Source organism: Hermetia illucens, chromosome 6, assembly GCF_905115235.1.
Source record: "Hermetia illucens chromosome 6, iHerIll2.2.curated.20191125, whole genome shotgun sequence".
NCBI classification, from domain to species: Eukaryota; Metazoa; Arthropoda; class Insecta; order Diptera; family Stratiomyidae; genus Hermetia; species Hermetia illucens.
Genome location: NC_051854.1, coordinates 58,300,313 through 58,324,109, shown reverse-complemented (window position 1 = coordinate 58,324,109; position 23,797 = coordinate 58,300,313). Strand labels below are relative to the sequence as shown.

Below are 23,797 nucleotides of genomic sequence, written 5' to 3'. Positions count from 1 at the left end.
TTATTAGGTGCATTTGGTGTATTTGATTACATTTGATTGTGGGAAATTAGGTGTCTATGCTATTTGTTATGGGGACATAACTCGTTCAATACTCTGTGATGAGCGTCTCTACTTTTTTATCCCTGCGGGTGCAAGTCAAGCATTGTTCAAGCGTTCCTTTTTAGCAATGATTGGTTCACATGAATCCAATCAAATTAATTAGGATGTTTTATAATAGCAATCATTGCTATATCGTTCGAGTAACTTATTATCGGCTTCTTAGAAACCAGGACTTAATGAACATCATAACCCACATTCCGTAATAGTGAACCAAATGCTAGCCCCGTGGCTAGGACTGGGAATTTCGCCGTTGTAGCTAATATCGGTTGTAATTTTTGACCCTAGATAGTAGAAATGATCAGCGGTTTCAGAGTTATATTCTCTTGTCTTAGTTTTTCCCATTTGATAAATATCATCTGATGCTATTGCTTCGTTGGTTTTCGACGCTGATATTGTCATCAAGTACTCTCGTAAATCGCCTCCTTGACCATATGGATGAAGGCAATTTGTGCATTTCTGGTTGTTCTTACAATGATGTCGATATCCTCAGCGTATGTTAGTAGTTGGGTGGACTTGAATAAGATGGTGTCTCTCGTATTTATTGTAGCCTCACGGATCATTTGTTCCAGGTTCAAGCTAGAAATGACGCATGATTGGGCATCACTTTTGCTCAGACCGTTGGATGGTTGATGGTGGTCTCAGGAGTGATCCTGCCGCTTTTATCAGGGTCCGGATCATTCTAGTAATTCTTAACTGTTCCTGGCCATGAACACATTTACCCTGACTATGCTATCATAAGCGGCTTTGGAGTCGATGAAAGATGGCACAACTGATGGCCATATTGCAGCTGTTTTTCCATTTCACGCCGCACAAAAAAAATCTGGTCTGTTCTGATTTGCATGGAGTGAATCTTTTGTTGGTATGGGCTGCCGATGTTGCGGTGATGCGTATGGAGCTATCCGACTTCTTCCAACATTCTGCGAATTACTTTAAAGTCGTTACAGCAAGCTCTAGGTCTGGGAATTTCACGATAAATCCCAGAAACAGCTTTCACCAAAAAAAGGAAAGCTGAATAGACTTAAGCTTCTCGTTCCATGAGCGGTTTCAACTATCAAACATCCATCATTGGAATAAACACTTTGAGTATGTGGTAAACAAGCGGGGAATTTTTGTTCCAAAAAGCGTCATAGGTAAGGCATGGAGATTGAAATCGCACATGGTATACTGTCGTGGTGAAATCCATGGTTACATATGCAACACTATCTTGCTGGTCAAAGGTGGAGCAGAGGAAAGCTATCACAAACTGTACTCGCTCCAAAGACTCCCTTGCTTTGCACTACGGGTGTCATGGAAAGCATACTCATCGTTGCTGTTGCAGTTGCTACTTTCAGGCTTTGTAATAAAGGGGGAGATAAGGTTGTTGATGGTGAAAGGTCTCGAGAGTGATTCTGATGCTTTTATCTGGCCTGCAGGGTCGTAATTAGTTATATCTGAAGCAAAGGCAATCTTTGTTCTAACGTCTCTTCTTGTAACATATCTATCCGATGTGTAATTATGTCAGCTTTTCTGTGGGTTTGTCCATCATGATCATCATCATCAACGGCGCAACAACCGGTATCCGGTCTAGGCACTCCAGACATGCCGGTTTTGCGCCGAAGTCCACCAATTTGATATCCCTAAAAGCTGTCCTGACTTACGCCATCGCTCCATCTCAGGCAGGGTCTACCTGGTCTTCTTTTTCTACCATAGATATTGCCCTTATAGACTTTCCGGGCGGGATCATCCTCATTCATGCGGATTAAGTGACCCGTCCACCGTAACCTAATGAGCCGGATTTTATTCACAATCTGACGGCCATGGTATCGCTTATAGATTTCGTCGACATGTAGTCTACGGAATCGTCCATCCTCATGTAGGGGGCTAAAAATTCTTCGGAGGATTCTTCTTTCGAATCCCGCCAAGGGTTCGTAATTTTTTTTGCTAAGAACCTAAGTCTCCGAGGAATACATGCGGACTGGCAAGATCATTGTCATTAAGAGCTTTGACCCTAAGGTGAGACGTTTCGAGCGGAATAGTTTTTATAAGTTGAAATAGGCTCTGTTGGCTGTCAACAACCGTGCCCGGATTTCATGATCATAACTGTTATCGGTTGTGATTTTCGACCCTAGATAAGAGAAATTATCAACGGTCTCAAAGTTGTAGTCATCTATCTTTATTCTTCCCGTTTGACCAGTGCGATTTGATGTTGCTGGTTGGTTGGCTTTTGGTGCTGACGTTGCCACCATTTACTTTGTCTTGCCCTCATTGATGTGCAGCCCAAGGTCTCGCGCCGCCTGGTCGACCTGGATGAAGGCAGTTTGTACGTCTCGGGTCGTTCTTCCCATGATGTCGATATCGTCAGCATAGGCTAGCAGTTGGGAGGACTTAAAGAGGATCATACCTCTTGCATTCACACAACATCACGGATCACTTCTTCCAGGGCCAGGTTAAAGAGAATGCATGATAGGGCATTCCATTGTCGTAGACCGTTGTTGATGTCGAATGGTCTTGAGAGTGATCCTGCTGCTTTTATCTGGCCGTGCACATTGGTCAGGGTCAGCCTAATCAGTCTTATTAATTTCGTCGGGATACCAAATTTTCTCATGGCCGTGCAACTGATAGCTATATTCCAACAGTTTTTCCATCGCTTGCCGCACAGAGAAAATCTGATCTGTTGCTGATTTGCCTGGTGTGAAGCCTCTGGACGTATGGGGCTATCCGGTCTAGCAAGATAGCGGAGAATATCTTATAGATGGAACTCAGCAACGTGATACCTCTATAATTGCTGCACTGTGTGATATCTTCCTTTTTATGTATGAGGCAGATCATGCCTCTTTTTCAGTCGAGAGGCATTGATTCGCTGTCCCGCACCTTGGGCACAAGTTGATGAACCGCTTGGTGTAATTGTTCGCCTCCATATTTGACTAATTCGGCTGTAATTCCATCCGCTCCTGGCGACTTATGAGTTTTAAGCTGATGAATTGCACGGACGGTTTCCTCTATACTTGGTGGTGACAGTATTTGTCCGTGGTGTTCAGTTGGCGGGACCTCCGACTCGCCGATGTTCAGGTTGTTCAGTAGTTCATCAAAGTTCTCAACCCATCACCCACCCATCAATATGCCCATTCTGTCGGAAATCAAATTTCCCTCTTTATCTCGGCAGGATGAACATCGAGGTGTGTAAGGCTCCATCCTGATGACTTGTTGGTAAAACTTCCGCGCCTGGTGCGGTTGCTCCCTATACTTTTCGAATTCACAGACTTGTTGGTTGTCCCAGGCTTCCTTTCTCTGTCTGTAAAGTCGCTTCTCCGCCCGACGGAGGTAGCTTACATTCATCGTCAAACCAGCCGTGTCGACTCCTTTTGCGGTTGGGGCCAAGTATGTTTGTGGCCGTATCAATTATAACGTTCTTCAGGTGGTTGTGAAGATCATTTGTTGATGCTTCATATCCAGGATCTCTGTTGACTGCGGTTATTGCGACATCCATTTTCCTCTTATAGGTGTTGTGGAGGGCTTTGTTGAGGATGGCTTAAATGTTAACTCTCACCTGATTGTGAGATGGGATTGTGGGTGGTGTTGTTATTCGAGCTCGGAGCACCATGCCAACGAGATAGTGATCCGAGTCTATATTGGCCCCCTTATATGTTCTGATATTCATCAAGGCTTAGCGGTGGTGGCGTTCGATCAGGACGTGGTCAATTTGTTTGAAAGTGGTCCCATCTTGAGAGGCCCACGTTTGTTTGTGGACTGCTTTCCGCGCAAACCAGGTACTTCCAATAACCATTTCGTGTAACCCTGCTAATTGAATAATCCGCAGTCCGTTATCATTTGTATTTTGATGTAAGCTATGGGAGCCAACGCATCGCCTGAATACGGACTCTGTCCTTATTTCTCTGTTAAAATCCCCAAATATGATTTCGACATCATATCTGGGACAGGTTTCGAGGGTTCGTTCTACTGCCTCGTAGAAGATATCCTTCCCCGGCTCTGCAGTCTCCTCTGTAGGAGCGTGAACGTTAATGAGGCTTATGTTTTTAAATTTGCCTCGCAAGCGCAGAGTGCATGGTCGTTCACTTATGATTTCCAAGCCGATAACAGCCGGTTTTATTTTTTGGCTGACTAGGAAACCTACTCCGAGCATATGGTTTACTGGATGCCACTATAATATATGGTGTAGTGACTCTTCTCCAGGAAACTGGTCCCAGTTCAACGCATCTCCTACAACGCTGTTTTGTATTATGTAATTGTAAATGGGTGTCTAATCTTTCGTTCGTGTGAATTTATTGAAGCCCAACACATTATTAAATGTCAGTACGACATTAAAGGGAAGAATCTGAAATACTAAATTCATATGCATTATGATTTCCTAACTCCATATAAATGAATCCTTTGAATTACGAAATATTCTTACATTGGAAACACACAAATATTTTAGGCACTGAGCTTGAGGTTTTCAGTTCACTAGGGCTGTCTTTGACGGAGTTCAGATATTTAGATATATCAATATTTTTCCGATTATTACGGAAACATCGGAAACTGAACGCAACTTAGTAAGTAGACAAGATTGGAACCACCTACCTTTTTGAGATAAACTCCCGAGGGATATATAAGGCATAGATCCTGTTAACTTCTCAAATAGTTAGGACTTTGTACAGGTTGGCCACTGTTTAGATTTGAACTTCATTTAAATCTTAGTTCGTCTGCACCATTAACATTCTAGCAAATGACAATTTATTTTGGGTTTTCTTTCCTTTCATTCCACTATAGTTTCGCTGAAAAATAAAATAATAAGCGGGAATACACCCGAATCTCATGTAAATTTCGGATGACCACCGATAGAAAAATCTAAGCTGTGCATACTCTCCTAATAAATTATTTTCTCTCAGGCACACGGAATGCGATAATAATATACGATCTGATGGCTACCAATCACTGTTATCTCAGTAAAAGTAGGGTAAAAGCTTGCTGGCTGTAATTTGATGGCAAACTCTTATTAGAAGCGATCCAAACCCTGAATCTCATTACTCCATAATGCCTAGGTATAATTAGATGTGAATGATTCTAGTTCGAGTGTAGTTTACTGATCGAAGTTACCCTCTTTTCAGGCATCCTTTAACTAGGTTACGTAATTCTCAATAAGAGGCTTATTTAGCTTTATCCATCCCCGACTCAATACTGATGGATGAGTTCACACAATTGCTAATATGGGATTCCGAATGAAATGTGAAATAAAATCGATAAATCGACTTGAAGCATGGCGTGCCCAGAAACTCCGGTCGCAATTGAGGTTATACCATGTCACTTTCACGTTAATCGCCTTTGCTTTCACATCGTACGAGCACCACCCCAATATCGACGGCAAGCAGAAACTCTGTCTATAAAGGACGAGACTTGCTATTTACTACGTTTACTCCCCGCGCCATGTGGAGGCAACGACCTACTGACCTATCTTCTCTGAGATTTCAAAATTTCGCCAACAGTTCACCCTCCGTCTGCTATCCCGCGGCTGCTTCCAAAGCGAGTCTACTATCTACGATTTATTGTTAGCTACAACTCGAATGCTCATCACCAAATATTTGGCCAAGACCTTTGACTTTTTCCCGCATTTCCGTCACCCTGCCGTCCCCAATTTTCTCGCTTGTGAAATTTTCATGCATTCGCTTTTCCATTCATTTCATAAATAGCCGGGAAAGCGGTATCTTTGCATCGGTCGCCATAACCTCATGAAATATTTCTGCCAGTTCTCACTTGCCGGAGAATCGTTTCAACCCTGTGATTCTGGGGTGGTTAGAAGGGAGACCTATCAGGAGAACAACTCAAAATTCAATTTTCCACTGAGCGGACTTCGTTGTCGTTCCACTTTCTTCCACAAAAGGTACCGACAAACGACGACAAGGATGATGACGACAGCGAGAATCACTTTCATGAGCCATGTCCTGTGAAGCTTTTGTATTCGATAGAAATGGGATCCTCACACTTTCGTTGTCGCATATTTGCAATGAGTGTTTTTGTTTCTTGCAGTGTTACCAAAGCATTTGGCGCCAGGAGTAATGCTACTGATTTACTATTGTCTGTGGAGGATAATGAAAGATTTAACAAAGTTGGGAAAATAAACGCCTCAAATATTAGGAAAATCGAAATATCTTGGATGACGTGAAATCTGAGAATGACCTGAAATGGGGTCAAATGTTGGGATAAATTAAGGAGTGTCACTCTTCGTCAACTATTGTAAACTTTACAGGGGAGGGTGTGGGACACCCTTGCGAATGTGGATATTTGATTTATGTAGAAAGGATCAGTGTAAGGGCTGTCAGTGAATTAATTTTGTTTGAGTAGGCCTAATTAGAGTGTTGTCGTTCAAATTTGTGGTGCGAAATATGAATATCGAATCGTCAGCGAATTCTATCTTCGATCGACCTTCCTTTCATCTAGGTTTCCAAACAATATCGTCCCAAAGTGTTCATTCGCAGAAGTAACTTTTGATCACTTGAGTTAATTAAGTTAGGTAGGGCGCAGCTCTAAGAACAGCTCCAAGAACAGCTTCAGAGCCCTCAGGCCGTGTTGGCCCATTGTACTCGCCTCCCCGTCTAACGAGATATTTCGGATTCGTTAACGTATCGCAGGATTTCCGTTAGTGGATGTAATGCTACCCGTCGCAATTGGAGAACATCGGCACCAAAGATCTGATGCCTGATGCGTCCATAGGCGGAGCATTCACATAGGAAATGCTCCGTGGAATCCGCTTCCTCATTACAGGAGCGACACGTATCATCTTCGGTAATTCCTATTCTGAACATATGCCCAGCTAGTGAATTATAGCCTGTCAGAATGCCCACAATACTCCTGCAAGTCCTCCTGCTTTTCGACAGGATAAACTTTGCGGTACGTATGTTCGGTTCTGGCAGGAAAAGTTTGGTGTGTCGAGCAGCATTGAGGCTCTGCCACCTGTCATTATGGGAAACTTGCGATGCGCCTGCCCTTCAACCGCTCGTCAATCACCCAGTTTGCCACCGTTAGGATCGCATAAACTTCGGCTTGAAAAACCGTTTCATATTGTCCCAAAGGAAAAGCCCACTTCTCGTTTTTATTCAAGAGGTAGACTCCGGCTCCAGAACCCTCTTCTGTTTTTGAGCCATCGGTGTAGAAGACTTCTGTATATCCCGCCACGCATTCCTCTGGGTCTTCCCAGTCCTCTCTACGCTTCAGGGTAACTTCATATATTCTACCAAACAGATGTATGGGGACACGAGAATCGGAAGGCATTGTAAGAACTGGATTCAGTCCTCCTAGTAACTCTTCCAATGCTCTATGCCCCCCACATCCGTTGGTTTCCCATAGATCTAATCGAATTAGCCTATGAGCTGCTCTCATTGCAGTGCTTTGAATAAATATATCCAGGGGCTGCAAATTGAGTAGTGCATTCAGAGCTGCGCCGGATGTCGTGCTCATGGCACCAGTGATACCCAGACAAACAGTTCTTTGCAGTGCGGCTAGTTTACGGTGAAAACCTTTTTGTCTCACCTTAACCCACCACACTACGGATGGATATACGAACATCGGCCTAATGATGGCAACGTATATCCACATAATCACATGAGGCCTGAGTCCCCATGTCGAGGCAAAGGTCCGTCTGCCCAGCTCATAAACTGTGAGAGCTTGTTTCATCTTTACCTCTACATGTTTGTTCCAAAGAAGTTTTTTATCTAGAGTGACTCCCAGATATTTCACTTCTTCGGAGAGTTGAAGGGTAGTACCCCTCATCTCAGGGAGACAAAGTCCATCCAGTTTTCTCCTTTTTGTGAATAAAACCATTGTGGTTTTATTTGGATTAACTGACAAACCATGTCTAAGGCACCAGCTGTTTATCATATCAACGGTACGTTGTATATTCCTACACACCGTTCCAAGATCCCGATCAACAGCAAGTACAGCCACGTCTCAGCATAAGCTTGAGCGTATATTGGCAAATTTTGCAGTTCGCATAGTAGTGAGTCGATCAGCATACTCCACAGAAGTGGCGAAAGCATACCTCCTTGGGGGCAGCCCTTCGTTGCTTCTGTAGTCAGGTAGCGATCGATCCCTACCTCAGCACACATCAATCTTTGTGTTAGCATAGCATGGATTCAGTTAATTGAAGCATCATGAACACCATGCGCTCTGGCGGCATCACAAAGTTTTTGAAAAGGCGCACAGTCAAACGCCCGTTCAATGTCCACGAACACTCCCATCGCGTACTCACCATTTAAAGTTACATCCTCTATCTTTGTGACCAAGGAAGGAAGAGCAGACTCACAGGACTTTCCACGTTGGTAAGCATGTTGGTTTTCACTAAGTGGGTGTGATCTAAGTGCGTTTCCATGAATGTGACGCTCCACCAGTCTCTGCAAACCTTTCAGCAAGAATGAAGTCAAGCTGATCTGTCTGAAGTTCTTTGGATTAGAATAGTCATCTTTCCCAGGTTTCGGTATGAAAACTACTTTAACCTGTTGCCAAGAAGCAGGCACGTGGCCCAGAGCAAGATATTCTCGAAAAATATTTCTTAGAGGTTGCTCTAAATGCCCCATACCTCCCTTTAGCATTGCCGGATAGATGCCATCCATGCCAGGTGCTTTGAAATGTTCAAAGGACAGTATGGCAGCTCTCACCTTTTCATGGGTAACAACCGCTTTCGCCGTGTTCCGGTTCCCCTTGCAACGCTTGCGTGTTGAAGGGGTTGCAAAAACCGTCAACTCTCCTCCTACCACTTCTCTCACCCGTTCTCCCGGGTGGTGTACTTCCAGGAGGGTCTGGAGCTCGTGAAAGTACCGTCGGGTTTTCTAAGAGAATCCAACTTGGCTGACTCATCCCTTTTGAGGACTCTGCACAGTCTTGAAGTCTCTCTTTCGCCTACCAGTTCCTCACAGTACGCTCTAAAGGAGTCTCGTTTCGAACACCTAACGAGCCTCTTATATTCACGTTGTGAGTTCCTGAAATTTAACCAGTCTTCGTTCTTGTTACTTTTGCAAGCACGATTTAGAAGTTGCCTGGTTGATTTCCTGAGTTTTTACAGTTCTCGGTTCCACCAAGGAACCGTTTTACCGCTTTGGCCTCGGGAAATAGGACAAGCCTCTTCATAGCACTCTAAAAGTGTGCAGTTCAGAGTTTTCAATTCATCTTCCAGCATCAAAGGAGTCCTTAGTCGCCTAGGGAACTGTACTTTATTGCCAAGAAGTTCATTGAACTTTGCCCAATCCGTTTTCCTAGGGTTCCGTCTTTGTACTGCAGACTATTCGCCCACAATAGTCAGATCGAATTCTAGATATCGGTGATCTGACAGTGAGACCTCGTCTAGCACTCGTCAGTGTGTAATCAACTCTAACAATTTTGGGGTACAGATTGTTAGGTCAATTACTTCGCTTCTTCTCGGTCCTACGAACGTAGGGGCGCACCCTACGTTTGCAGTCATAAGACCAGCTGAAGTGATGAAATCAAATAGCTTCTCCCCTCTTGGAGTGCATTTGCTACTGCCCCAACAAATATGTTGAGCATTCGCATCGCAACCTATTAAGAGTTCGAGACCACTTGATTCTGCATACGCCACCAGATCCCTAAGCTCTTGCGTCGGAGGATACAAAGAATCATAGGGTAAATAAGCGGAGGCAACTATGATGTTTTTCCTCTTGCCACTTATCTGGTATTGTATGATGACCGTAGCTAAGTCCTGGGAACAATATTGTCTCAGCATAGTTGCCTCTAACCGTTTTGACATCAGGACGCAAGCTCTCGGTCTTATGGATCTTTCGTCGTAGAAGATCCTAGCCCTCTTTACTGATCCAATGCCACAGATTCTGTTAAATCGAACCCACGGTTCTTGCACCAGAAAGATGTACGGGAAATCCTGTAGCTTTGTCATTCTCGCTGCCAACAGGTAGGAGGGAGCTTCGGCATGCTGCAGGTTGATTTGACCAATCTTTATGTTTTTCGACATAAACTTAGTCTATTGTCTTATGAAAAACAGTTAGAAGCGTATGCGGCAGTCCGCGTATGACGGGGTTTCCCCCACACCGTACCGCCAGAGACTCGATCCCCTCGTAATTGATTCCTCTGAGAAAAGCCGCACTTGGAAGTACCGCAGTTCCCATGTTCTCATCCACGAAAGATCTTATCTTATCCCGCAGAGCATTCGTCCGTTTTCCACTTAGCACCTTAATTGGTTTGCGGTGTCCGGGTTGCATAGATTCGATCACTCGAACTGGCATCAAGTCAGTTCCGTTGCACTATCCTCGGCGCGGGGCTCCACTGTGGGAGAGCGCACCGAAGGTGCTGCAATTTGCTCTATGTTGTGTGAGTCGAAGACCATCATTGTTCTTCGCTCTCAAAATGGAGATGATGCCCTACAGTTTCCTGATATGACTGAATTTCAGTCTATATAGGAAAAAGTGGAGCACCATATGGTGATTTCCCCTGAGCACATTCAGACTCTGTTGGTCCAGTTCGAATACCAAGTTGAAGCCCTCCACGTTTGTAGATTGATCCTTCCTGGCATTCATGAACTTTACCCTCCAGTGTCCAAAGTCCATGCCCGGGTTCTGTTCACCCAGCATGCGGATGATGTCCTCCGCCTTCCTCCGAGGGCCCGGTAGCCAACATCCGACATGTTCTGTTCTGCGTAGCTCAGTGTTCACAATAGTGAACTTGGGCTGACCGCCAGAACTCAAAGTTGGGATAACCTGCTGGAACCACTTTAAGGCAGCCTCGTCAGTGCACTCCAAATGGAGAAGCCCATCACGAAAACTTTGGTTGTTAAATCGTGCCTTCGCTCCAGGCTCCAGCATTTTTTTCCACAGGCATTCCCGGAGGATGGTAAATTGTCCCTCTGACATTTTGCCATCCTTGGAAGAAACTCCCACGGCAGCAGTCAGAACAGAGGCTGCAGCTTGCGCATACGTCCTCTTCCTTCCCGCCTTCGTGTTCGTATTCCTGTGGGAGGGACTAGCTTCATTGAGATCTCTCTCGCCGATTTGGTCACCTCCCGGCACACCGGTTCTAATCCCCGCGAGACACGTGGATATAAGTCCTGGTGCGGAGCACAATAAAGCGTTGGCCACAGCAGATGTGTTGGTTTTACGCTACTTGCGCGCATTACCGCTGACAGAAGAGTCTGGTGCGTCCAGTGTGGATCTTACCGGGGTTTCCAGTTTATCCCCACCTTCCGCCGGAGATTCCGCTTCCTTGCGTCCGATATCTCTGGGCGTTACCGCGCCTAGTGGTACAGCCACGTCCATGTCCTCATTCCCAAGGTGCTTCATCTTCCTTCGCAGTGCTCTCTTCTGCCGTTGGCTTACGGCCTTTCCAGGTTCACGGTGTCCGGACCGCTTGGATCCATTTCCACATACTGGCGTTAAACCAGTAGCGTCCACGTCACCAGCTTCCCGTTCTTCCGCTCTTCTCGATAAGGATGAAGGAGAAGGTTCTGACAGGTAGGATTCAGCCTGTAGTCTCCCCTCCTTAGTGGCCGAAGTTCCTTTCTGCCGGGCCTACCTCTTCCGCTTGTGAGTAGATTTGGGCTGTAGTACCGCGGACGGGCCGGCCGTAGTCGGATTTCCAGTTTCTCCCAATTTGAGGCCCTAAATGCAAACTTTCCACTAAGTCCGAAAGCATGCCTTCTACAGATTGATCTATAGGCGAGTATGAATGTGGTGAGGCCTCCAAAATCCGCGCCTCGGCCGCGACATGATTGCTCATGGTCACGGGTGGATTCGAAGTCTGTGACTTCTTACCACTTGGAGAGTTTATATCCTTCGTTTCCATATTCATATTTTGGACACCCTTAGTGTAGTAGTAAACAACTACAGGCTCTTCCGGAAGCAGCGAATGCGCAGATTCTTCATTGAAGAAAGCCTTACCGAGGTATCTTCGTTTGAGGTCTGAGACGGCTGGACACCATCTTTTGCTGCCAATAAAAGAGCATCTTCGCCTGGAAGATGGTCATCATTTTTCAAAGACGTCGGGCCGATTGGTCTTCCATAAATGAACCGTGAACATTTTTAAGAATGTACCGCCTGAAGGTTTGTGGCCGTTTTTTGGATCATTTTTTTTTCCGGTGATTATGACAGAGCAGAGCCGAGGAATTTCCTGATGAATGCATGGGCGTATGATTGATTGCCTTTCCAAGTGCCAGTGGTATCAAGCCTATACGCGTTGTAAGTTGCTTTTCGTTTCATCTTCAAATAAATGGCAGGAAGATTTAGGATAGCTTCGACTGGTCCCTTGAATTTGCACCACTTCCTTGCTGCTTTAGGAAAGTTCATTCCAACCACCAGACGATGCCGGCTTTTTTATGGATGTATACATACCATCATGTCCACGATGTCACATATTGTTCCTTGACATGGTGCTTTCATCTTGGAGTCGCGGTATGGTTAGTCCTGTTTATTTCTTATGAATTGATCGTTCACAAATGCTTGCGTACAGATTGATTCCTTTACCAGAAGCCATAATAGAGGAGATAGAACCTTCCACAGTAGATAGCTTCTAAGACATCCCCCTTTGATAGATTTCCGTCCATTCAAAATATGGGTCTTCCTCCACTTCAGCGTGTGAAAAATACAACTGATTAACAGCGGAGCGATTCCATATTGTCTCGCCGGGTCACAAATTCGCGCCAGTGAGCCATAATTGAAAAAACTTTGAATGGTCAAGAATGCGCGATGTCGCCTCTATGGGTTTGCAATTCTAGTAGGCATGCACCTTGCAGTGAAGGGGGCACCTAGGAATGTATGCCTCATTTTCCAAGCCTTTTAGTAGAAAGGGCGTTAGACTGATTGCTTGGAAGCTTTCTAAATATCATCTATACATCTCGTCAGGCAATTGGAAGTCTTACTATTTTCCTCTCGATTGAGGGCTGTTTACGGCTGTCAGCCCCTGAGTTAAGATTTTGGATGTTGCCGGGAAGTGCACTTTCCGCTCAATCAACATTGCCTTCGGAGATCGTTTGGGAAATACCCCTCCGCCATGGTATTTTGCGCTTGTTTGGCATATTGGATGATTGACTCTTTTCGAAGGCGACTCTGTAATGTCGCAATGGAAGTTCCACCATAGTAGAAAACCAAACTACTGGTGGGACCAAGAAATGCGCTGTCTGCGAGCGAGGAGGCTTTGTCAAAGGAGAAGAGGGAAGCCGGAACATTGGCGGTCGGAGAAAGAATATCGCGATCTTCGAAGTAGCCTTAAGAAGGCTATACGGGAATGTATGCGGAATTGCTACAAGCAGTTGTATCATGAGGCAAATACGAATCCGGCGCTGCTTATAAGGTTGTAATGAACAAGATTCGTAGGCAAAAATTACCCCAACTGACGTGCCCGCCACTTTTGTTCAAAATAATCGCAATTCTTTTGCCGCAACAGTAAGAAAGTGGATCTCAACCAACGGTGCAACTGGATGTCTTCACAATCCCTGGAGTGACCGAGGAGGAACTATGAGGGATTTGTGGTCAAATTGGAAAATAAGGCTTCAGGATTTAATCCGTGCATGGCGGAGGAAGTGTTTCCCGCCCCGTGGAAAAGGCAGAGGTTGGTTCTGCTACCGAAGCCCAAAAATCACCTGGCGCACCCACTTCATATCGCCCTATCTGTCATTTAGACATATTGGTAAAGATGTTGGAAAGGGTGAGATACAACAGGCTGTTTCGCTTTGTCGAGTTAGCGGCAGTATGGGTTTCGTTGCGCGCTGGTGCACTGGATGTCAGGAATACTTTTAACTCAGCTAACTGGGGTTGGGTGGGGCCTAAGGAATATGTTGTGACAACAGGTATTTCCCTAGGCTTGGTATTGGAGCCCCTGCTGTGGAACATAATATATGACGGAGTGCTTGGCCTTTAATAATAATAATAATAATCGTTGGCACAACAATCCATATTGGATCAGGGCCTTGAAGTGTGTTAGAGCACTTCATTCAAGACCGTAACGGTACACTACAGTAGACTGTAGAAGACAATGTGGTCAGCATTGCGCTCGCCCGAGATTATTACCCTTGGGCTTTGCATGCCAAAAATGACAACATTGATTGGTTTTGCAGATGAACTGGCGATGGTACTAGTTGCGAAACACGCCCGTGGAACTGTATGGAAGTGAAACCATTCAAGCCTTAAAAGCATGGTTTCAAATGGTGAAACTGTTCCTGGCGGAAAATAAGACGGATGCGGGCTTTATTACGAATCGCAGGAAAATTAATACTGTGGTTCTTCTAGCGAATGAGGCCTCTATCGGAGAAGTATACATGATTCCATGTGTTAAGAGGTGGGTCGAGGAGATGCATGGAGAGTTGAATTACCACCTAACGGAACCGTAACGGGACGCCGAGGATACTGGAAGTACTTACATCACTTCGAATGGGATGAGCCCCCAGACTGTCCCGGAGCATGTTATGTTCCATTGTCCGAAATTCACGAATGAAAGCGGAAGGTTAAACGGTGCCCTCAACGTGAAAGAGATGCTGAAATCGGAAGGAAATTGGAGTGTGATAAAGGCAACAGTAACTGCGATACAAGAAAAGCTGCCGGAGCTGGATTGAGCCCGGAAAGCGCGATGCACGCGCGACTTAGTTGTGATGGTGTAAACCAGAGCTCTCCTACCGAAGTTACCGTGGTCCCGCGGGGATATGGGTGGAGAAGTGGGGGTGGGTTTAGTGGGTGAGAGTCCCACACACCGATGAAACCTGGCCCCGCAGCTTCTTTTTAAGATTTCCACCTCCACCCATAAAAAAGTAGCCTAGAGATAATTTGAAAGCTCTATGCAGGAGCGGAGTGTAGCACTTATATTGGAATGTAACTGGTCCGCATGTCGGAAACTTAAGGCTCTGATTTCTTCACCAATAACACCCATCGTTCCTGTCTGAGATATATATTTTTCTAAGCTATTCGCACTGCTAACTACCCTAACCGGATGGAGTGGTGTTATCCATCATACAATACCCATTCATTAGCTTCGATAGTCTTGGCCGAAGTCCTTGCGGTTGCTTTCCGGGGTGTCTTTGTTGCCTTTTGGGCTGTTTTGCTTGGGGCTATTTTTTCCGGAATCAGATGCTTACCCGCGGGCGAAGTGCATTCAAACTGGGAAGTTTATTATACCTCATACTCTGTCATGTGTCCGCAAGTATATTAGTTAGTTTAGTTACGCCCTCGAATCCATTCAGGCAAGCACTAGTTCTAGTTTCATCAAAGCATTGAGAGAAATCTGGGCCCTCATATTTGTAGTTCGACTATATTTAACCACAGTTCAAGTGTTAAAATCACTTGCTATGCCTTTGTGATTTCCGCTTCAATCATCAAAAGCCAATCGTCTCAGGAATCCGGCTTCCTAGAACATCATCATTAGTTTGATGCTTTGATTTCCTCGTATCTTTAAACCTGGCTCGACTGTTGCTATTTTTATACCACTTGCTCATTATTGTGACTTTTTAAGCATCTGAAACAGGCCTTGTGGTTTTGAATTGGTAAATAACGTACTCTATTCTCAGTTTTCCCACTGTTAACAGTTTAGACGCGACTTCTGCTTGGATCGTATTTTGTCATCTGGAGAATATCAGTGTGTCATGTCACTTTTGAAGGGCATAGTAATTAATTAGACTCGGACCACTATCTCGTTGGCATGGTGCTCCGAGCTCGAATAACGACACCGCCCAGGATTCCCTTAAACGATCAGGTGAGAGCGAATACTGAAGTCATTCACACAACAGCCCTCAACAACACCTATAAGAGGAAAATGGATGTCGCAATAACCGCAGTCAACAGAGATCCTGGAGACGAAGCATCAATAAATGATCTTTACAACCACTTGAAGAACGTTATCATTGATACGGTCACAAAGATACTTGGCCCCAGCCGCAAGAGAAGTCGGAACGGCTGGTTTGACGATGAATATAAGCTAGCAACGGAACGGAAGAATGCCGCATACCGAGTAATGTTGCATTCTCAACGAACGCGGGCACGCGCAGCGATTTGCCACTAATTCCGTCGGGCGGAGAAGCGACTTTACAGACAGAGAAAGGAAGCCTGGGACAACCAACAAGTCTGTGAACTCGAAAAGTATAGGGAGCAACCGCACCAGGCGCGGAAGTTTTACCAACAAGTCAGTAGGATGAAGCCTTATACACCTCGATGCTCACCCTGCCGAGACAAAGAGGGAAATCTGATTTCCGACAGAATGGGCATATTGGAGCGATGGGTTGAGTACTTTGATGAGCTACTGAACAACTAGAACATCGGCGAGTTGGAGGTCATCGTCTTAGCCAGTAGTTTATGGTTGTGGGCTCCCCTAGATCAGGCTTTTTCGAGAAAAACCGAATTGTTCAGTTTGAGTTGATCCATTGTTGGAGGAGTGCTTTAATCGCGAAACCTGATGCTTCGCATAACATGGCCACAGGTATCCTCCAGGCTGCTTCAAGTTGGTTGGTTTCGAGTATGACTGGAAGGCTTCGACTCTGGGTTGGAAAGGATGTTTCAGACCAGATATCCCAAGAAACTGACCTGTTGCTGATCAAATATGTATTTGCTTAAATTCACGGACACTCTATATTGTTTCGACCTCTGCACAGAGTGGTTGGCGCGCGATGTGGCAAAGCGACTAACATTTAATTGACGTAGACATAGCAGACTTTCAAGCCTCTCAAAGCCTGGTCGATGAATCAGTTTTCTGTATGTAGCACCTGGTCCATTTTTGAGAATATATCTTTGGCGTACAGCGCTTGGCGAAATCTCGCCGGTGCGGAACTGGTAACTTGAAGATACAAGTCTGGCTGTTGAGTGCACGGTAATCTTTGCATGTCTCTCCTCTTTGGTTTTCTAGGGACCATGAGCAACATGAGTACAATGGACCAACACGGCCTGAGTGCTCAGAAGCTCTAGCTTCTCCCCCACCATACAACATTGGTGGACCTCGGCGCAAAACCAGGGTGTCTGGAATTCCTTATTAAGGCAGGTCTAGGTCGCATACCGGTTGTTGCGCCGTTGATAATGATAATGAGCAAAAGTTCCGCACAAGGACTACAAGCCATTCTTAGCTCGATCATGGTATTAAATCCTTTTTCCGCGTCTAGGTTTTAGGGTAACTTTTTGTGAATGTATGATTTTTAATTTGGTGATACCCCCTTTTTCCTGCACGGTTCCAGCAATTTATTTCCTGGAACTTAAATAGGATGTGATGATACGAAGTCCTGCCAGTTGTTATTAACAAAGCATTACCTTGTTATAAATATCTAATTAATTTACTAAATAAATTTACTTATTTTACATTTTATGACTTTTATAAAATTTAAATACCGTCAGGACGTTTTGGAAAAATGTAAGACAATTATTATTGACTAACTGTCGAAACTCACTTTTTGGAGTCATGGTCACAATTGAGTTCGCTTGTCATGGTAATTTTCTGCTCTGCCACACCACTTTCCGACGGTTTTCGACTTCACAGGGCAGGTCAAGAACACTCTCTTGGGAGCTCGAGGCTGAAATATAATAGTATGGCTCTCGCTCGAACACCTCGTAAGGTAGCTGCAGCGGTCTCCAGAGGTGTCCGTCCTAATGTACCCTAGGCATCAACCATGTTTCTCGGGTGGTGGTGGCTTCAGTTTCCACTCTCCGTCGTCGAGTAAATGGAACAATCTGGTGGTGTTAAGGCTTAGCTAATATCGAGTACAGGGTCGTTGAGGAGTGTCAGGTTCTCTTATATACTAGCTCCGCAGGACTTGTACTAAATTCCTAGTGTAGGGCGAATGACAAGAGTTCTGCGCAAGAGCTGGCCTTTTGTGCCATTATAGTGACCTACAGCAACCTATTAGGCGGCAGGTGATACGTGGTTGTCCTGTGACGTTTAAAGCTGCGTTGGTTGCATAACTCCGAGCAAAGGGAGGATCCGAACTGTATTCCCTGGTTAGGGATTGTGATTGTCCGGTGCATCGAAGTGTGGTTACTACTCTTGACAGAGACTCGGCACAAGGAGAAGACGGTAGAAATGTGTTTCAGTGGTATCGCCTCAGATCACCACGTGAACTTATCCATGATTATGAGGCAATACCTGAAACTGTGCAAGTCTCGCGCTCATTATGTTGAGATAGATTGGGCAAAAACCTTTGGTGGACCGAGGGAAGACGCTAACTTCTTCCCTTAGATGTTTTGTAGTCGTGCACTTCTGGCATGCAATGCACTGTCTGGTCCAAGAGTTAATAACCTTGTCGGAATGTTTCAAAACTAAGGTGAGTGACTCATGGTCCATGAACCCTAAGGAAAGAAATACTAGAAATATTTTATTGCTAGATATGCCACTAAAAACTCATGGTCGTAAAGGGGGGGGGGATTTAGTTGTTTAGAAAAGAAGCTGATTCATTTTTTGGTGAGCATATACGGCAATGGCTAAATCGCAATGGCTAAAGCGCAATGGCTAAATCGCGAATACGGCTACTAGTGCATCTTTCTGAGGGAATGCCTGGGCAGCCTCTAGGTAGCACGCAGTTAAGCAGAAGTCATTGGTCTTCGGCCCAGACAGGTAAGCGTTAAGGATCGAATGATGGCACATACTCTTGGATAAGAAACTACAGTTGAAATTTAAATCGCCCCGGAACCTTATCAGAGCCACAATTATTTTGTAGTCACTTGCGCTTTGCTTGGGACTTTAAGCGTTATTGGGTTTCTGAGGAATTTCACTTAAGATGGTAAAACTTTGCATTTTTCAACAACGACATTGAAAAATGCACTCAAGATGTTCTAAATGTTTCGATTAAAAGTGAGGTGCGATCAAAATATTATTCAAATATGTGAAACAAAGGTGGAGGTTTTGCAGTAAAGAGTGGGAAAGTTTCTGAAATTGAAGTCGAAAAGCCATCGTAGGGAATTTGAAGAGGTCGAAAGGTTCACATATTGCCGAGAGCTACAGGGATTTGGTCATATGCCTTAACTAAGTTCAAGGTCAAGAAAATACGGCACTTTGTGGTAGGGTGCATAAAATTGTAAAGGAGTGCACAGAATTGTGGAATGGGGTATCGGTCTGGAATCAACTGCACGTCTATAATCGTCACGAGGTCTTCATTCATCATTAGTTCCTAAGCAAAGAGGGGAAGCTCAACAATTGTCTGAACGTCCGTGAATAATCTATTTAAAAAGTTTTTCGAGTTCTTTCTGTGAAACTGCCAACTTCCGCTGTGATAAGATAGGGGATCCAGTAGTGTTGATGTACTGCTGCAAATCATACTTCATGGGCTCAGAGAGATCCACTTAAACGATGGGAAAGGTGTCCTGCTTGCAGGTAGTCAGATGATAAGTCTAGTATATATCCGCAAATTTCCTGAGATACTTGCACTTATGGAGGATCTCGACAATCTATTACCAGATCGCAACTTTCGGGAGGAGGATCTAGACAGTGATCTAGTTCGACTGCCCCTGGTTGACATTTCACACGGTACCTCGCCAGCTAAGAGTCACCCGTGAACCTCATGAATTTTATTAATCGAGGTTGAGGGTGAGTGTGAGTTTGTGGAAATTTTGAATCCTATCCTCTCATTTATATGTGGTGGGTTTCCTAAATGGAATGTATTATAGTTCGTATATCACGTCTTCCCAAGAAGCCTATACTCCCCATTTGCTATTCTCCGCTCGTCAGTCGTGGAGTTGTCGCCTTTTCTTAAAGTATGACCTTCTGTGGCGTGGCAGGATTCGCGGCATTCGAAATTTATTTCGAATGTTGCGAATACCAGCGGACAGATGGCGACACCGCGCTCTCCACTCGGTTCAGACCTCGCCACAGGAGTGGAGATCAGAGTGCCATGAAAAAATGGCATGACGTTTAAAAAGAAAAGAAAAAGGAACCAAGGAGTAGAGTCTGCAGTCAGTCTTTAAAAATAAGTAATTTAAAATAAAGTTTAATAGTTGCATAAATATTATAATTTAATAATTACTCCATGATAAAATAATTTTTATTTTAACCAATAATTTAAAATAAAATATATTATGAAAAAAGACAAATTTGAAATGATGTCCTTTGATGAACGTTCTTAGTAATTTTAATTACTATAAAACTTCCACCTTTTAAACAACATATCTATCGGTACCTGGCCGTACAGTGACTGACATAGTGGAGACAGGTTTAAACGAAGGCTTGTAGCTTTTGTTTGGATCTCCTATACTCCACTAAGGAGTGAACAGGAAACACTAAAGCCAACTCACACCTCCAAGTTGATAGTCCAGGAGGGCATGACAAAAGCACTTTGTCTTACAGGTGTGGCTAACCCGGGCACAAAGTGAAGACTCACTAGTCGAAAAAATGCTGCGTTCTTTGCAAAGACCGCGGTCTGCAGAATGAAGATGTGGTTTATGTTCCTGATTCCGAGCGGTGCCAGGTCTGTAAGCGAACATGCATAAGAGTGCAGCGGTTCACGACCAGGGACAGACAGTGCAAGAAAGAAGAGCTGACTTGTTGCTTCTCAGCGAGGGGTACCGAGATAGGAGATCACCATTAAGTGAGAGATACGGTTAACTTGCGAGTTCGACCCTAGCGTCCAGTAGATGGCCTCCTTTGGGCTCGTTGTGCGTAAGAGACTCCCTGTCCGTTTTCGGAATAGACTCATCGTCTTGGAGGACGAGATTAGAAACATCGAATAATAATGTATGAAGTATGTATGAAGTAGTAATAATGTAATGTATGAAGTAATCAGTTTCTGGATTAAGTCGTATGTCAGAGCCACGCTCTCCTAGTTTGCCTTGTTACTGCAAACTTCTTATCGAAGTGAACTTCGTTGTCAAGTTATCCCTTGCTATCAATAATTTGCGATACGTTCTAGAAAGAATATCAATTTTCCTTCGATTTAGGCAGCTCCCCGCCTCACTGACACTGCCGGTCATTCTGAATATTACCCTCTTTGCATGCATCTGTATGTGCAGATGGAGACGGGTTAATCGCATCTAGGGATGCGTTGGACATGTTCTCATTGCCCCATTGATACACACGCAAGCCAGTCTTTGTGGTTTGTGTAACTTCCTGGTTTGTGCGCTGGGTTCAGTTCTTTTTGCCTAGATTGCCGCCCCATAGGTAATCATTGGCCTTACTATTGCAGTATGTATCCAAAGTAGTATCTTCGGACTGCAACCCCATTTTTTTCCTGCTATGGATCTACAAGTCATCAGAGCCCCCGTGGCTTTCCGACAAGTATTTCCAACATGTGTCTTCTAGAGTAATTTTTGGTCTAACGTAATTCCCAAATATTTGACCTCCCTTTCTCGTTCCACTTCTACATCATGTAATCTTATGGCTCTCAGGTGATCAAGCTTACGCCTCTTAGTGAATGGTAGTACGGTGGTTTTGGCTGGGTTGATCCGCAGTCCCACCTTCCTGCACCAGGCACTAGTAACCCTTAGTCCAGTTTGGATTCTATCACATAGGGTATCTTCATATTTGCCCCTACATATTAAAACAATGTTGTCCGCGTAACCCTGGACTTGTATTCGGCGAAAGTACCCCACCCTGTGGACAGCCTTGACTGGTGTTCATGACAATAGAATTTGTACCTGTCGGTACTTCTATTTACCTGCTTTCTAGCATTTTGTCCATCCAGAACCCCAGGGTGTTTCCCACTCCTTCGCGGCTCAGGGCATCTCGTATCTCTGTGTGCGATGTGTTGTCGAATGCTCCTTCGATATCCAAAAACGCGCACAAGACAATTTCTTTACATAGCAATTTCAGTTGACCGTCCTGCCCGGTAAGCGTGTTGACAGTGATGTTGGGGATTACGCTTTAAAACGATAGTTCTAATATAGTTGTATATAACCGTCTCCACCGTTTTGAGAACGAACGATGTTAAGCAAATTGGTCTGAAATATTTAGGGTGAATAGGATCTTTTTTACCCGCTTTTAGAATAAAGACCTCTTTTACCTGTCTCCATGTCCTTGGTATAAATCCCGGGGCTATGCTGCCATTTAGTACTCTTAGAAGAGGCTCTTTCTCTGATTTCTAGGCCTCTCTGGATTCATCATCATCAACGGCGCAACAACCGGTATCCGGTCTAGGCCTGCCTTAATAAGGAACTCTAGACATTCCGGTTTTGCGCCGAGATCTACCAATTCGATATTCCTAAAAGCTGTCCTTGCTTTTTGAGCAGTGATGTTTGTTGGTTGTTGTCCCCGTAGTATACCAATGTTGACTTTGGATCTACTGCTTGACATCCCAACTTCTCCGTTCCTGGGCATAATCACCTAGCTCTCAGTATTTCGGAGATGTGTCTCCGCCTGCTTAACCAGTTTGTGTGCAGTACGGGGTCCCGCTTGTTTGATTGTAGATTTTTTTTATTTCCTTTACTTTTGCAACATTACTCATTTGATTCCCATGAATATGGAGTTAGAGGTTCTGCCGTACCGTAGCACCCGTAGCACGGAAAGGTGAAACTAGCTCACTGAGGCATCAGTAAGGCTCCGTTCGAATACAGTCGGTTATCTTCGACTACAAATTACCCAATGGGCACGATTCGCATGGCACCCTGGGTTGGGGAGATGTTTTTCGACTCCCCAGTAAAGATTCGTACATTTTGTTAATAGTAGGGCCACTTCGTACAGGGTGTGGCTATCACCACTCACTAACGGTTTTGGTAGACGAGAGGCTTGGCCCCACATCACGCTAGAGGAGAGGCAGCTCACTCTCAAAGAGAGATAGGTTGACCATAGGAAGCAATATTCCGCGTCAGTGTATCCCTCAATGCACTGCTTTGCACAAAAAACGTAAGAATGTGAGAAACAATCGAAAGATTGCCTTAAAATTAGTCAGGCAAAAAATAGGTCTCCAAAAAACAAACGTATTGAGGAATGAAGGTAAAATCTAGTTAGGTTGGAAAATAGTATCTGCAACGCTGGTATCTAATCAAAAAAACGTGGTGGTGAAAAGAAAAAGGAGGAGGATCTGCTTCGCGTCGATTTTTATTTCTAGGATAGTAAATCCTAAGCAGATATACAATATTAGGAAAGGCGAAAGCTCACCTCGATCTTAAAGACTTGGGGAAATCTCCGAAAGATTCAGGGGAACCAAAAGAGGATCCTATGCTGGAGATAAAAGGTCCCGAGGTGGGTAAAGCTCAACACTTACGCAGTTAAGTCAAAAGTCTAGTTGGGCAGCGTGCTCTGATGGATGGAATCTCTATCCGATGCAAGGACGCAGTCACTTCTAAGGCACTGCCTTCACAGATCAATCTTAGCTACACTACTTATAGGGGGTATGCATTTTAAGCTTCAGAAACAGATATGAAGGAACACCAGGTATAGAGAAAGACAGAATAGCGGAAACGGTGCGCAATCGACTGGATGTCGAAATGTTGCATATTAGTTGAGACAGCAAATTAACACACCCCTTCCGCAGGTATGGAGAGCTCCCTCCAAACCTAACACAAAATGGCGTCACTTGCTATATGTAAAGGGATTCATAGACCCCACGTTCTCACCAACAATCCCGACAATCGGTTTAGCCGTTTTCGAGTAAATTGGGTGTGACAGACAAACAGACATTGAATAGATTTTTTGTTTAAACACAATCGTTTAAAAAATAGATAAAGATTGCTAAATATGTTTACTAAGGCTTCACGGTATATAAGTACCTAACATAATTTCGATAGCTTTTTCATACTTTTGACCAGCAGATTTTGTAGACACTCTTCATATTTCATAGACTGAGAACTAAACGCAAATTCCAATTTGCAATCTGTTGCGTTCCATATGA

The 23,797-nt window shown here is 44.5% G+C and overlaps 1 protein-coding gene across 1 annotated transcript in view; it reads left to right on the top strand.

Annotated features, from left to right (window-relative positions):
- The window catches only part of LOC119660020 (diacylglycerol kinase eta-like), a 201,138-nt gene that overhangs the window by 66,319 nt on the left and 111,022 nt on the right, over window positions 1-23,797 (top strand). The gene's annotated exons all lie outside the window — the stretch shown is intronic.